The sequence below is a fragment of the Sminthopsis crassicaudata genome, chromosome 3 (genome assembly GCF_048593235.1).
Source record: "Sminthopsis crassicaudata isolate SCR6 chromosome 3, ASM4859323v1, whole genome shotgun sequence".
Lineage (NCBI taxonomy): Eukaryota > Metazoa > Chordata > Mammalia > Dasyuromorphia > Dasyuridae > Sminthopsis > Sminthopsis crassicaudata.
Window position 1 is genome coordinate 140,483,818 of NC_133619.1, and position 17,063 is coordinate 140,500,880.

The following is a 17,063-nucleotide window of genomic DNA, read 5'->3' on the forward strand; positions in this document are numbered from 1 at the left end:
CCTTTTCAGTCCACTCAGCAGAATGAATTGTATGCAATCATTCTAGCTCTTGCTTATTATCCGGGAGACATAAATATAATATCTGATTCAGCCTATTCAGTAGGTGTGGTACAAAGAATTGCCACAGCCCAAATAAAATTTGTAGCCTCCAATATATATCAGCTCTTTAAAGAGCTTCAAGAGCAAGTGAGAAAGCATCCAGGTAAGATTTATATTTTGCATGTCCATTCCCATAGTGGACTTCCAGGTCCTATTTTTGATGGTAATTCAAAGGCAGATAGCCTTCTAACCATGTTGGCCAGTACTCCTTTATTTCAAGAAGCACAAGAATCTCATTCCAAATATCATCAGGCTGCCCGAGCTTTACGTTTGCAGTTTGGAATAACAAGAGAAGAAGCTAGGAGCATAGTAAAAGCCTGTACAGCTTGCCTTCCTTTCCATGCTCCTACACTCCCTCCAGGGAAGAACCCTCGTGGTTTGAGACCTAATGAAATTTGGCAAATGGATGTGACCCATTATAAATCTTTTGGTCGTCTATCTTTTATCCATGTCGTGGTAGACACCTTTTCAGGATTCACATTTGCAATGCCAGCAGCAAAAGAGACAGCCCGAGTGGTCACTGAATTCCTTATACAAGCATTTGCAATTATGGGTGTGCCACAAGCAATAAAAACAGACAATGGACCTGCATATACATCTAAACATTTTGCACACTTTTGTGCACAGTATAAGATTTTACACACCACGGGCATACCCTTTAATCCTCAAGGGCAGGCAATAGTAGAGAGAAGAAACAGAGATATTAAGACACTCATCCAAAAACAAAAGAAAGGGGGAGCCACGGGTAACCCTAGAGAACTTCTAAATTTAGTTCTCTATACCATTATTTTTTTAATTTTTGACAAAGATGCACTGGCTCCAGCAGACAGGTTTTATAACTCACCGGAAGGGCAGTGTCCAGTGCGAGCAGCTCCACTGTCTTTAGATAATCGCCAAGTGATGTGGAGAGACCCAGAAAGTGGTGAATTGAAGGGACCAGATAGGTTAACTGCTTGGGGGAGAGGGTTTGCTTGTATCTCTACAGATGGAGAAGGAATCAGATGGGTGCCAACAAGCCGTATTCGCCTTGTCCATCGGAGAGAGACAGAGCAGACCCTTGAAATGAAGGAGAAGGCCCAAGAAACATCGGGTGGTTCCGTTGCTGACTGTGCCCACCACTGAAAGAACCTGGCAGTTATGGCGTTTGACCCATGGACATCAAAAACTGTTGGACTTGAAAATCCTCAGAAATCATTGGATTCTCTGAGACATCATAAGACTATTGTAGGACTTGAAAGTCTCAGGAATCATTGGATTCTCTGAGACATCATAAGACTATTGTAGGACTGAAATCCTCAGGAATCATTGGATTCTCTGAGACATCATAAGACTATTGTAGGACTGAAAGTCCTCAGGAATCATTGGATTCTCTGAGGCATCATAAGACTGTTGCTGGACTTCAAAATCTTGTGGGGATCATTGGATTCCCTAACATATAAAAAGACTGATGTGGGATTTCAAAACCTTGTGGGGATCATTGGATTCCCTAACATATAAAAAGACCGATGTGGGATTTCAAAAACTTGTGGGGATCATTGGATTCCCTAACAGTGAAGCAATGGACAATAGATTGGTTTTGGACTATTTCTTGGTTGCTGAAGAAGGGGTATGTGTGTCTGGTGTTTACATACCCTCCTTCTAGGACTTCTGGAAATCTCTTACAATACCATGTTGATTTATATTGTTTGTTATGTCACTATTTGCATGTACAATTCCTGTTTGTTACACCACATTGAGTCTGCACTGATTGTGGGGAGAGTCACCACTAATAGCCTCTGCGTTATTGCTATGTGCTTGTGTAATAACTCCCATGCTGATGGGTTTGTGCATACTTGTCTCTAATAAGGCCCTTCAATCCAGAAACCCGCTAGCAAATCCCCACTTCTCTTTGGTGCTTCTCATCTCCCCTCCTGAGAAGTCAGGGGGGGCGTGATCACCTCCTTTTTGGGTTTCTCATCTCCCTGAAAAGTCAGGGGATGGCGCGACCTCCTGTGGTCTAAAACAAAAGAAAGCGGGAGATGTAAAGGGCTAGAACTGAGCAATGCACTTGGATGATGAAGCACGTGAGACTAATTGCCAATTGGACGGTTCCCTATTAACTTGTTTAAGGTTGACCCTCCCCAGCTGTTATGTGCTGACTTGATTGGTGAGACAAAGAGAGGGAAGTGACTTGTGTGGGAGGAGCAAGAGAAACTTGGGTGGTGGAACTCATGCTCACTTGCACTCGTGACCTGGCGTTGGGGGCGACGGTAAAGATCTAGAATAAAGACGTTTAGTGATCCTGACTCCTGCTGATTTCTGGAAAGATAGAGTTCCAGCATGTATATATATATATATATATATATATATATATATATATATATATATATATACACACACACATATATGTATATACATGATAAATTGAAAAATAATTTATGTGTCTAACTAATTAGATAAAAAACAATACAGAAAGTGTTGGATAAAGAGAAGGAATTAAACTAACACTTGAAAGAAGCCAGGAAAACCAGGAGGCAGAAATGAAGAGAGAGAGCAGTCTAGGCATGGAGAATACTTGTAACATATTCAGAGTGGGAAACAGAATATGCTGTATGAGGAAAAGTAAGGCCAGTGTCACTGGAGGACAAAGTATTTGGAGGAGAGTATGGTATAAGAAAATTGAGTACTATGGTCAGACCCAGAATAAAAGAAGATTGCTTTAGCAATTAAAATATGTATTGGATTATCCATATGAAGGGAATGAATTATACCTGCTTTGGCTATGTCCTATTATTTTCCCACTCTACATATATGTACTTAGGTTTCAAATGACACAGTTAAACCCCAAATCAGTGTAATTAAAGATATGTTTTGACTAAATTCATTTTAGGGCCAATTCTTTTTTGTAACCAACAAAGAAAGCCTATATAACTCTATGATTTAGTAGGCATTTTCACCATACTGCACAGTCAAGATGAATACTAACATACTGAATTTATTGCCTATAGGATTGTTTTGTAGGGAGTTCCACATTCATGAAGAAAGCAATAAAAAAATAAAACTTTTTTTGCAATGAAAAGTGCATGTTTATTCTGTGTCCTTATATCCAAGACAAAAAATATTTTTAAAGTTAAATCTTTAAATGAATATATTGCTCTTGCTGTTTATATCTTAACTACTGGGAATAAACTTTTGCTCACTTTGAGTTTGTTCTGCCCTAAAAAAAAAAAAAAAAAAAAAAAAAAAAAAAACCTGGATTTATTCTGTCATCTTCCATTCCAATAGTCTGAATAGAAACAATTGATATATGTCAGGACCTTAATTCCATAAGGCTGTAAGTGAAAGAAAAGTAGAATATGGTGTAGAAAAAATATGAAGAAACTTGAACTGAAAATTCTGTGTAGCTATTACTACTAAATCATTTAAATGATCTGGATATCAGCTTGTTTTTCTTTTTGTAATTTTTTTTCTAAATATTTGGAAGTTGTGTACTCTCTTTGATACCTTCTCTCCTATAATTACTTTATCATTTACTGAGGTAATTGGGTACCCCAATCAATTACTGGGATACAGAAGAAGCATTGGGGGAATCTCATAAAAATCATATAATTGAACAGCAATTTTCAATAATGTATATCTAAGTGATATAGTGGTTCAAGTGTTGGGTCTAGAGTGGAGAAGATCTTTTGAGTTAAAATTGGGCCCCAGACACTTATTAGCTATGTCACCCTAGGCAAGTCTCTTACTTAACCCAATTTGCTCCAGTTTCTTTGTCTGTCAAATGAACTGGAGAAGAGAATGGTATATCACTCCAGTATCTTTGTCAGAAAAATTCCAAACGGGATCACAGAAGAATTGGACATAACTGAAAAGTGACCCCCCAAAAAAAATATTTTGCAAAGATATTGACAAATTTCATCACATTGTAGCAGGCAGTTACTACATCTTACTTGAAGTAAATTGAATTGAACTGAGAAGGTTGAAAGAAAAATATATAATTTAAATTCCATAAATTCTTTATTCATTACAACAAGCTATCATCTTTGGCTTAAGTAACTACATTGTTTTTATATTTCACCAGATGCCAGTAATCTCCTGAAAGCAAGAATTTCCATGGTCTTCATCTATGAAAACTGAAAAGTCAATAACTACTGAAAATAATAAAATATATTAAAACTATTAGTAGAAGTGGGAAATGGAGGAATTTTAAACAATACAATCAACTCATTATAACTTTAGCATAGTTTCCTTTAAAATGAGACTCTATAGATAGATTTACCTGTTTTCCTTTACACAATGATTACTGAAACAATAGCTAGACCTTAAACATAGGCAAACTAGCCTTCTAAATTGCTTCAAAAGCTTCAGTGGCAAATTAACATTCTAAGTAGATAGTCTCCCTTCTGACAAGAACCCAGGTAATGACTAAATGGAAATTTATTTTTCAAGATATATATGAATGACTTTGATGGGGAAGGGGGGGAAATTAAAAAAAAAAAAGAAACCCCTTTGGTATATTTGACCTTTCACTTTCTGAAACTATTAAAAACAATTTTAATGAACTACTATAATGCTGTTGATTGGGATAGGCAGATAAGGAATAGCAAACTTTCTGGTTGACCAGTGCTTCTAATCTATATTGTAATTGTTGATAGTTAACTACAGTTATTCTGTATAACTATAATAGAATATATACTACATAATAAGACTAATAAGAACTACAGTTATTCTGTATAACTATAATATATAATAAGAATAGAATTTATAATATAGAATAACTATAGTTATTCTAACCCATATTGTATTCAGAAAATAGTAATTTTGTTTAAAAAATAAAACAAAACAGAACAGTGACAAACTAATATGGAACATTTTATTTGTTCATCATTTTCTATTATCCCTCCTGGTTAAATCTTAATTATTAAATTCAGATCAAATGAAATTCATGCTTGAGTATTGGTCCATAGGTTCCTTTGAAATGGTAACTAAAATCCATAATAATGATCATATGTCTTACATGTGGTCTAAGCTCTGTATTTTTAAAATTTACTTATGTTTTCCAATTTGTTAAATATATATATATACATATAGATATATCATTGAGTCCACATTGGGAGCTCCTATTGATCACTAATTTTGGCTTACCTATTATTTAAAGGATTTGGTAATAAATGAAAACATTTTTCTAAAGCATGCTAAAAAAATTTGTTTCCCTTATTTTTTGATAGATTTTAATTTCAAAATGTAAACACAATACATAAATGTATGACTTTTGGCATGCTTGATACACACATAAATATTCATATATACATTTATATGTATGTGTGTATTTATATATAATATATAGAATGTATGTATTCATGTATATGTATAAATATATGTGTGTGTGTGTATATATATATTATATGTGTGTGTGTGTGTGTGTGTGTGTGTGTGTGTGTGTGTGTGTGTTTGTGTCTCATTCCCATCTCAGTGCTCCAATCCTGGTAATAAAAAAGAGAGAGACACACACAGAGAGAAACAGACAGAGACAGACAGAGAAAGAGAGACAGACAGAAAGAGAATGAAATTTTAGAAATTTCATCAACATATGAAAATATTGGAAATGGTCCTCCTCATCTTCAAAATATCCCTTCTTTGATAATAATTTTGATCATTTTAATTTCAAAGCATTCTTTTTATTGTTTTGTTGATATCATTTCCAATTGCAATATTGTAGCCATATTTGATATTGTATTTGTTTTTTTGTTTGTTTGTTTGTTTTTGTTTTGTTTTTGTTTTTGTTTTTTGTTTTTTTTCCAATTTGGTTGTTTTCTTTTTTTGTAATTTATTTCACTTTCTATTAGTTCATATAAGAATGGTCAAGCTTTCTTGCATTTGTTGTATTCATCCTTTCTTATAGTCCAGGAATAATTCATTGCATTCTTGTACCAAGATTTCTCAAAGATTCCTAAATTATTGAACATATACCTAAAATTTTAGCATGCTTTAAAAAATAAGGCGACTATAAATATTTTGTTCCACATGAAGTTTTTTGTTTTGTTTTGTTTTGTTTTGTTTTGATGTTCATATGCTATGTGCTCAATTGTGGTATATTATTATTCTAAATATACTTTCCAAATGGCTGTACCCATCCATAGTTTTACTAATTTGCTAATTCACATTAGTATACTTATCTTTATATAAATCTGACATTTTCAGCTTTTGCTTTATCTAACAATTTGGTTTTCATAAGGTAAATTGTCAAAGGGTTTTTTAAAATTTTATTTTTCTTATTATCATAATTCCTTCATTCTATCACTTATATAGGTAACACAGAATTATACAAATCATTGTGGATAATATTTAGGATCTATATTATACCCACTTGTCACCTTTACTTTGTCTTTTGTGTCACTGAAATATTCATTGTTCTTAGTTATTAAAACCCTCTTTTTTTTTTTACTATATATCATTAAGAGAAACATTCATATTTTTAAACATGGGATTTTATGTAAATAGATAAATTGGAATAATTGAAAATACTACATAATGTTCTAGATGCAATCTAAAAGGATAGTCTACTGTAGTTGTTATTAAATCATGAGATAATCGTATTTTTTCAGTGAGAGTGTCTATCAAAACTATATATGTTAAATCAATAGGTTTCATTGATTTGAAATTTGTCATATGCATCAAATGTTTTATTATTTTGATGGATAAAATGGATTTTTATAATATCTATAGACATCATACATGACGCATTTTTATGTTTTGTGATTGGAAACAATTACTTCAAGAGTTTCTGTGAGTAAAAGAGTATCTTACCATTTCCTCAGAATTCTCTTTTGATTATGCATGCAAAATTGGCAAAAAAAATTCATAAGAAAAATCTGTTTCCTCTTTGTTAAAAATTTCTGATATCGCCCTTTAGTGGATCTTTGAATGAAAAAGGATAATAGTTTAGTTACTTTTGTAACTAAAATTGTATCAATGCAATATGTATAAAAGCTAAAGAAATACAGCATTTTCTTCATTTACAAAAGTAAAACTATCCTTTGTGAGACTAAGATATTTCCATTCCTTATGTGTTGGATTAAAAACTTTAAAAGTTTATAGGAGAAGAATGGCAGACTAAGTATGCACAGAGGTATATAATTAAGCTTCTTGAAGGCAAGGAATTTTTTTTTGTTTGTTTATAACTTTTTAAATCTTCAGAACAGCAGACTGCTGAGCACATAGTAGATTCTTAACAAATGTTTATTTATTGACTGATATGATTATGAGATAGTGAAGAACCAATTCCCTAGATATTAAAAAGAAGGCAAAATGTGGGTCAACGTTTTGGGGATAGCATGAGATGAGTTAAAGAAAAGGAATCACAATTCTCTTTTCCCCTGTACTTTGTAAACTTCTTTATCTCCTTCAAAATTCAGGTCAAATAATTACTGAACTCTATGTTTGGTAGTGCTGTCTTTGCCAAAATCACTTTATTTTTATTCTGTTTTAAAAGTGTAGACAGTGTCTCCTCCAATTCCATGTAAGCTTCATGAAGGCAGAAACAGATTCATTATCTTCAGTGCCTAGAACATATTAGGCATTTTATAGAAACTTATTGATTCATTGATTGATTGATGGTTATGTAAACCTCAGTAATTATATAATACAACAATATCAAAATAAGCAATGTTACAGATCACCACAAGACAAGAATAGTCTTCTGGTTATTAACACAAAGAGATAAACTATCATAAAAATAAATTATTGCAGAATTTATTGATGAAAACAAAATGTTAACACCATGAATAAGAGCACAGTATCATCAGTGGCAAGCTTCCTATTATACTAGTGCTCATAAAACATCTAGAAGTACAGATGTTTTCAAAGAATGGTCCCAGTGGACATTTTTCCATTAGTCCTAGTTTTATCACATAGATATATAAAGTTTTAAAAGTCTTATGTGATCCGAATTATCCAACTAGTTTTCTGTGATTACCTTTATTCTTTGTTTCATCAAAAACTGTTTCTGTTATTCATAGATTTGATAGGAAATTGGCCACCACATTTTTAAATTTTATAATAATGAGTAGCAATATGGAAGATATTGGATTTAGGTAAACACATCACACCTTATATGAATATAACCTCTAAATGGATATATGACCTAGATAAAAAAGGTACCAATCCCAATAATATTCTCTTTGATTTGTTTTGCCTTCATCCAAAATTTACCTTGAAAAGATTATATTTTGTTTGAAGTCTTTCCCAAAGGAATCCATTAGCATTTCTGCAAATATTCAAGCTACAAAAACAGTGGATCTAAGACAGATTTTATTTATCACAGCAAAAAATATGCACCATAGGCTTATACATAAAACCTTGGAAGTCAGGAAAAAAAATATTTCTATTAGGAGGAGACATTAGGGATGCATCTCCCTTCTAGCATATATTCCCCTGACTCTCTACTCAGTCCCCAATGCATGAATAAAGGAGTTATTCCTGAATACAAAAAAAAAAAAGAAAAGAAAAAAAAAAGTCCTTACTGTGGTGAGGTTTGTTATTGTTTTCTGCTAGAGAATGAGTGGCATACCTTACAAGTTTCTCTTCAAGCCCAGTCTTGGTATCTTATACTCATTTCTCCTTTCTCATCTATTTTTACATAGACAAGATATACCTTTACTATCTGATTCGTTAATTGATGAGTGGAATTATTCAATAAAGCAGGAATGCTCTGTTCTTTATATATCGCCAGAAAAAACTACAATGACACTGGAAAGTAGATCTGGAAGAGACAAACCAGGATCATTTCACTTCCTACAAACCATACTCAAGTATCAAGGGAGGACGTAGAAAGAATTTTTCAAGAAATTTTTCAAGAAATTAAGGAAAATTGTCCTTAAAACAGTCAAATAAGTATTGAAAAAATCCACCAAATAAGTATTGAAAAAATATGTTCAGTAAAAAGAGATCACATCATGAAAACTCCAAGGAACATTATAGCTAAATTTCAGGACTATCAGATAAGGGAAAATAATTCAAATTTCCTGAAAGGAACAATTCAAACACCAAAAAGTCATCATCAGGATTACACATAACTTGTCTGCTACAATATTAAAAGATCCAAAGTCATGGAATATGATATTCTTTTTTTAATTTTTTTTATTAATTTTTATAATTGTAACATTTTCTTTGACAGTACATATTCATAGGTAATTTTTTTTTTTTATAACATTATCCGTTGTACTCCCTTCTGTTCCAAATTTTTCCCCTCCTTCCCTCCATCCCCTCCCCTAGATGGCAGGCATTCCCATTCATATTAAATATCTTATAGTATGTCTTATATATGTGTGCATAACCGAATTTTGTTGTTGTTGTTGCAAAGGAAGAATTGTATTCGAAAGCTAAAAATAATCTGGGAAGAAAAACAAAACAAAACAGTGCTCACAGTTTATACTCATTTCCCAGTGTTCCTTTTCTGGATGTAGCTGATTCTGTCCATCATTGATCAATTGGAATTGGATTAGCTCTTCTCTATGTTGAAGATATCCAATTCCATCAGAATACATCCTCATACAGTATCATTGTTGAAGTGTATAATGATATCCTGGTTCTGCTTGTTTCACTTAGTATCAGTTGATGCAAGTCTCTCCAAGACTCTTTGTATTCCTCCTGTTGGCCATTTCTTACAGAACAATAATATTCCATAACATTCATATACCATAATTTATCCAACCATTCTCCAATTGATGGGCATCCATTCATTTTCCAGTTTCTAGCCAAAATGAAAAGGGCTGCCACAAACATTTTGGCACATACAAGTCCATTTCCCTTTTTTAGTATTTCCTTGGGATATTATAAGCCCAGGAGTAGCACTGCTGAGTCAAAGGGTATGCACATTTTGATAACTTTTTGGGCATAATTCCACATTGCTCTCCAAAATGGTTGGATTCTTTCACAACTCAACCAACAATACATCAGTGTCCCAGTTTTCCCACATCCCCTCCATTCATCATTATTTGTTCCTGTCATCTTAGCCAATCTGACAGGTGTGTAATGATATCTCAGAGTTGTCTTAATTTGCATTTCTCTGATCAATAGTGATTTAGAACACTCCTTCATATGAGTGGAAATAGTTTCAATTTCATCATCTGAAAATTGTCTGTTCATATCCTTTGACCATTTATCAATTGGAGAATGGCTTGATTTCTTATAAATTAAAGTCAATTCTCTGTATATTTTGGAGATGAGACCTTTATCAGAACCTTAAACTGTAAAAATGTTTTCCCAATTTGTTACTTCCCTTCTAATCTTGTTTGCATTAGTTTTGTTTGTGCAGAAACTTTTTTAATTTGATGTAATTAAAATGTTCTATTTTGTGATCAATAATGGTCTCTAGTTCTCCCTTGGACACAAACTCCTTCCTCCTCCACAAGTCCGAGAGGTATACCATGCCATGTTCCTACAATTTATTTATGATTTCCTTCTTTATGCCTAAATCTTGGACCAATTTTGATCTTATATTAGTATGTGTTGTTAAATGTGGGTCCATGCCTAGTTTCTGCCATACTAATTTACAATTTTCACAGCAGTTTTTGTCAAATAATGAATTCTTATCCCAAAATTTGGGATGTTTGGGTTTGTCAAACACTAGATTGCTATTTTAATTCACTATCTTGCTCTGTGAACCTAACCTATGCCACTGATCAACTAGTCTATTTCTTAGCCAATATCAAATGGTTTTGGTGACTGTTGCTTTATAATATAGTTCTAGATCAGGTACAGCTAGACCACCTTCATTTAATTTTTTTTTTTCATTACTTCCCTTGAAATTCTTGACCTTTTGTTGTTCCATGTGAATTCTGTTGTTATTTTTTCTAGGTCATTAAAATAGTTTCTTGGGAGTCTGATTGGTATAGCACTAAATAAATAGATTAGTTTAGGGAGTATTGTCATCTTAAATATATTCGCTCAGCCTATCCAAGAGCAATTAATGGCTTTCCAATTATTTAAATCTGACTTTATTTTTGTGGCAAGTGTTTTGTAGTTTTGCTAATATAATTCCTGAGTTCCCTTTGGTAGATATATTTTTAAATATTTTATACTATCAACCGTTATTTTGAATGGAATTTCTCTTTGTATCTATTGCTCTTGGATTGTGTTGGTAATGTATAAAAATGCTGAGGATTTATGTGGATTTATTTTGTATCCTGCAACTTTGCTAAAGTTATGAATTATTACTAATAGCTTTTTAGCAGAGTCTTTGGGGTTCTCTAAGTATACCATCATATCATATGCAAACAGTAATACTTTGATTTCCTCATTTCCTACTCTAATTCCTTGAATCTCTTTCTCGGCTCTTATTGCCGAGGCTAGTGTTTCTAATACTATGTTGAATAATAATGGTGATAGTGGGCAACCTTGTTTCACTCCTGATCTTACAGTGAAAGTTTCTAGTTTATCGCCATAACATATGATGTTTACTGAGGGTTTTAAATATATGCTCATTATTATTTTAAAGAATAGTCCATTTATTCCTATACTCTCAAGCGTTTTTAGTAGGAATGGATGTTGGATTTTATCAAATGCTTTTTCTGCATCTATTGAGATGATCATATGGTTTTTATTAATTTGATTATTAAGAGGGTCAATTGTACTAATAGTTTTCCTAATATTAAACCAGCCCTCTATTCCTGGTATAAATCCTACTTGATCATAGTGTATTATCCTGGGGATGATTTTCTGAAGTCTTTTTGTTAATATCTTATTTAAGATTTTAGCATCAATATTCATTAAGGAAATTGGTCTATAGTTTTCTTTCTCAATTTTCAATCTACCTGATTTAGTTATCAGTACCATGTCTGTGTCATAAAAGGAATTTGGTAGGATTCCTTCAATCCCTATTTTTTCAAATAGTTTATATGGCATTGGAGTTAGTTGTTCTTTAAATGTTTGATAGAATTCACATGTAAATCCATCTGGTCCAGGGGATTTTTTCTTAGGGAGTTGGTTAATAGCTTGTTCTATTTCTTTTTCTGAGATGGGACTATTTAGACTACTTACTTTTTCCTCTGTTAATCTGGGCAAGCTATATTTTTGAAGGTATTCTTCCATTTCATTTAAGTTATCAAATTTATTGGCATAGAGTTGAGCAAAGTAGCTCCTAAGTATTGTTCTAATTTCCTCTTCATTAGTGGTGAGTTCTCCCTTTTCATTTTCAAGACTAACAATTTGCTTTCTATCTTTCCTATTTTTAATCAGGTTTACTAAGGGTTTGTCTATTTTTTTTAATAGAACTAACTCTTAGTTTTATTAATTAATTCAATAGTTTTTTATTTTCAATTTGATTAATCTCACCTTTTAATTTTAGAATTTCAAGTTTTGCGTTTGTCTGGGGGCTTTTAATTTGTTCCTTTTCTAGCAATTTTAGTTGTAAGCCCAAATCATTGGCTCTCTCTTTCTCTATTTTATGGAAGTAGGCCTGTAGAGATATAAAGCTACCCCTTGTTGCTGCTTTGGCTGAATCCCACACATTTTGGTATGATGTCTCATTATTGTCATTTTCTTGGGTGAAGTTATTAATTATGTCTATGATTTGCTGTTTTACCCAATCATTCTTTAGTATAAGATTATTTAGTTTCTAATTATTTTTTGGTCTATTTTCACCTCGCTTTTTATTAAATGTAATTTTAATTGCATTGTGGTCTGAAAAGGATGCATTTAGTATTTCTGCCTTAGTCCATTTGATTTTGAGTTTTTTATGTCCTAGTGTATGGTCAATTTTTGGATAGGTTCCATGAACTGCTGAGAAGAAAATATACTCCTTTCTGTGTCTATTTAGCTTTTGCCAAAGATCTATCATATCAAACTTTTCTAGTATTCTATTTACCTCTTTGACTTCTTTCTTATTTATTTTGTGGTTTTATTTATCTAATTCTGAGAGTGCAAGGTTGAGCTCTCCCATTATTATAATTTTACTGTCTATTTCTTCTTGCAGCTCACTTAATTTCTCTTTTAAGTATTTAGATGCTGCACCACTTGGTGCCTATATGTTTAATATTGATACTGCTTCATTATTGATGCTACCCTTTAGCAGGATATAATGCCCTTCCTTATCTCTTTCAATTAGATCAGTTTTTGTTTTGCTTGATCTGAGATGAGGATGGCTACCCCTGCTTTTTTGGCTTTGCCTGAAGCATAGTAGATTCTGCTCCACCCTTTTACTTTTAGTTTGAATGTATCAACCTGTTTCAGGTGTTTCCTGTAAACAACATATAATAGGATTCTGACTTTTAATCCAGTCTGCTAACTGTTTCCTCTTTATGAGGCAGTTTACCCCATTCACATTTATGGTTACAATGACTAATTCTATATTGCTTGCCATCCTATTAATCCCTGCTTATGCTTTTCCCCTTTCTTTCCCTCTTACCCCTCTACCCAGTATTAAACTTGTGAACACCACTTGCTTTTCACAGCCCTCACTTTTTAGGATCTCTCCCCCACCTTAAAGTTCCTCCCCTTATTTTACCCCTTTTCCTCACAATTTCTGTATTCCCTTCCCCTTAGCTTACACCTTCCGTTTAACTTTTCAATGAAGTGGAAGAAGTTTCACCATAAATCGAATATGTCTAGGGATACACCCTATGTTCATCTCCCTCCTTTCTTTCTCTCAGATATAATAGGTTACCTTTGCTTCTTCATGAGATATAGTACCATCACTTTACCCTTTTTTATGATATAATTTCCTTTCCACCTCTAGGTTCCAGGATAAATTATATACATGTTCTTTACATATTTTTATAACAGAAGTATAGTTCTCAAAATTTCTTTTTACCTTTTTAGAAATCTCTTGAGTTCTGTATTTAAAGATCAAACATTTTATGTAGGTCTGTTTTTTTCATCAAGAATAGATGGAATTCATTTATTTCATTAAATGTCCATTTTCTTCCCTGGAAAATGATGCTCATTTTTGCTGGGTAAGTTATTCTTGGCTGCATACCAAGTTCTTAGCCTTTTGGAATATCATGTTCCAGGCCCTTCGTTCTTTTAATGTGGATGCTGCTAGATCCTGGGTTATCCTTATTGTGGCTCCTCCATATCTGAATTGCTTTTTTCTGGCAGCTTTCAGTATTTTATCCTTTGTCTGATGGTCCTTGAACTTGGCCACTATATTTCTTGGTGTTTTGATTTTAGGGTCCCTTTCAGTAGGTGATCAATGTATTTTTTCAATGTCTATTTTACCCTCTGTTTCCAAAACGTCTGGGCAGTTCTCTTTGATAATTTCCTTGAAAATAGTGTCCAATCTCTTTTTTTCCTTACATTTTTCAGGGAGTCAGATTATTCTCAAATTGTCTCTCCTGGATCTGTTTTCAAGATTTGTTGTCTTTCTAATAAGGTACTTGACATTCTTTTCAATTATTTCATTTCTCTGGTTTTGCTTGACTACCTCTTGTTTTCTCCTTGAGTCATTCATTTCTACTTGTTCGAGTCTAATTTTCAATGATTTATTTTCTTCACTCATTTTTTTAATAACTTTTTGTAATTGTCCAATTGAGTTTTTATCTTCTATGGAATTTTTTTTCTTTTCATCCCTTTTATTTTTTAGAGAGCTGTTTACTTTTTCCAGCTCACTAATCCTGTTTTCCTTGGAGTTGTTTACCTTTTCCAGCTCATTAATCCTGTTTTCCTTGGAGGTTTTTACCTTTTCCAATTCACTAATTTTGTTTCTCAATGATTTGATTTCTTTCTCCATTCTGACCTTAAATGCATGGGACGACTTCTCCAGGCTCTCTTGCCAACCTTCCCATTTCTCTTCTAGCTCTTGTGAGAGCCTTTTTGATTTCCTCTGTGAGATTCTTTTGTATTGAGAAGCAGCTCATATCCCCCTTAGAGGATTCCTCTGAGGACAGTCTGTTTTTAGTCTCCTCAGTGTTTGAAGTCTGCTCTCTCTCCATACAGAAGCTGTCAATGGTTAGAGCCCTTTTGAATTTTTTGTTAATTTTGTCAGAGCAAGACTCAAAGAAAAAAAATTGACAAGAGAAACAATTGGTCTCTTTTGGGGGGGATGGTGCTGGGTGGTATTAATGGGCTTCCTCTACAGACTGGGGGGAGGGCAGCAGTGAGGCACTAACAGGACAGAGATGGCTACCCTGAGTCTGCACTCTGAGGCTCTGAGAACATGCTGTGTCAGTCCAGGTGGGGGTTGGGGGTGGCTGGGTCCCAAGAGACACTAGCACTCCGGAGTTTTATTCTTCACCTCTGGTGTTTACACCCTCTCTACTACTACTGGCTTGCTGCTGAGATGGAGTATCCACACTGGGGTAAAAGCCTTTTCGCAGAAAGAGCAGAGATTGTACCCCTTCCCCTGAGGTCTGAGCTGAGTGAGCTGCCTGTCTCCCTCTGGCTTGCCTGCCCTCAGTCTGCGCCCAGTCTGATTGACCCTCCCCTGAGCAAACACAGACCTTTTCTGGTGAATTTCAAGGATGTAGTCTCTTGGTGATTATTTGTAGATTTCTTTCTTGGTCAAGCATTAACTCTGAGGCTTGTCAGGAAGTAAGTTCTGAGAGAAAACGCGGAGCTCAAGCAGCTGTCTGCCTCCACGCCGCCATCTTGGCTGGAAGTCCCCTGGAATATGATATTCTAAAAGTCAAGGGAGCTAAGAATACAACCATGAATCATAAACCTGGCAAAAATTAAACACAATCATCAAGGGAAAATAATAATTTAATGAAATAATTGGATTTAAGCTTCAAAAAAGATAGGACCAAAACTAAAAACAAATTTTTACCTCTAAGCCAATTTGGCAAAGTAAAAGCAGGAACTTGCCCAACCTCTCTCCCACACTGCTCCAAATTTCTTTAAATAATGACTCCAAACAAATTTTAGACGATCAAAACACCCCAAAAGATGGGATAGAACATTTTCTAGCCAAAGGCAACTTTGGAGCTCAGCAGAAAATATCTATGAAACCTGGGTGGGAGAGATTAGTTTTCAGTCCTAATATAGAGCACAGCTCCAGCTCTTGTTCAAATTCTTTTAATTTAATTTAATTTAATTTTTTTTTATTTTTACAAAAATTTTATGCATAGGTAATTTTCCAGGATTGACAATTGCAAAACCCTTTGTTCCAACATTTCCCCTCCTTTCCCCTACCCCTTTCCCCAGATGGCAGGTTAGCCAATACATGTTAAATATATGAAAGTATAAGTTAAATACAATATATATATATATATATATATATATATATATATATATATATATATATATATACATGTTCAGACAGTTATTTTGCTGTACAAAAAGAATCAGACTTTGAAAGTGTACAATTAGCTTGTAAAGGAAGTCAAAAATGTAGGCAGAAAAAAATATAGGGATTGGGCATTCTATGTAGTGGTTCATAGTCCACTCCCAGAGTTCTTTCACTGGATATAGCTGGTCCAGTTCATTACTGCTCTCTTGGAACAGATTAAGCTCATCTCATTGTTGGAGAGGGCCTCATAAAATAGGAATTGATCATCATATAGTATTGTTGTTGAAGTATATAATGATCTCCTGGTCCTGCTAATTTCACTCAGTTCATGTAAGACTCTCCAGGCCATTTTGAAATTATCCTTTTGGCCATTTCTTACAGAACAATAATATTCCATAATATTCATATACCACAATTTATTCAGCCATTCTCCAACTGATGGGCATCCACTCAGTTTCCAGTTTCTGGCCACTACAAATAGGGCTGCCACAAACCTTCTTACACATACAGGTCCCTTTCCCTTCTTTAAAATCTCTTTGTGATATAAGCTCAGTAGTAATACTGCTGGATCAAAGGGTATGCACACTTTTATAACTCTTTGACCAAATTGCTCTCCAGAATGGCTGGATATATTCACAATTCCATGAACAATGTATCAGTGTCCCAATTTTTCCACATCCCCTCCAATATTGCACCTTATCTTTCCTGTCATTCTAGCCAATCTGTAGTGGTATCTCAGAGTTGTTTTAAATTGCATTTC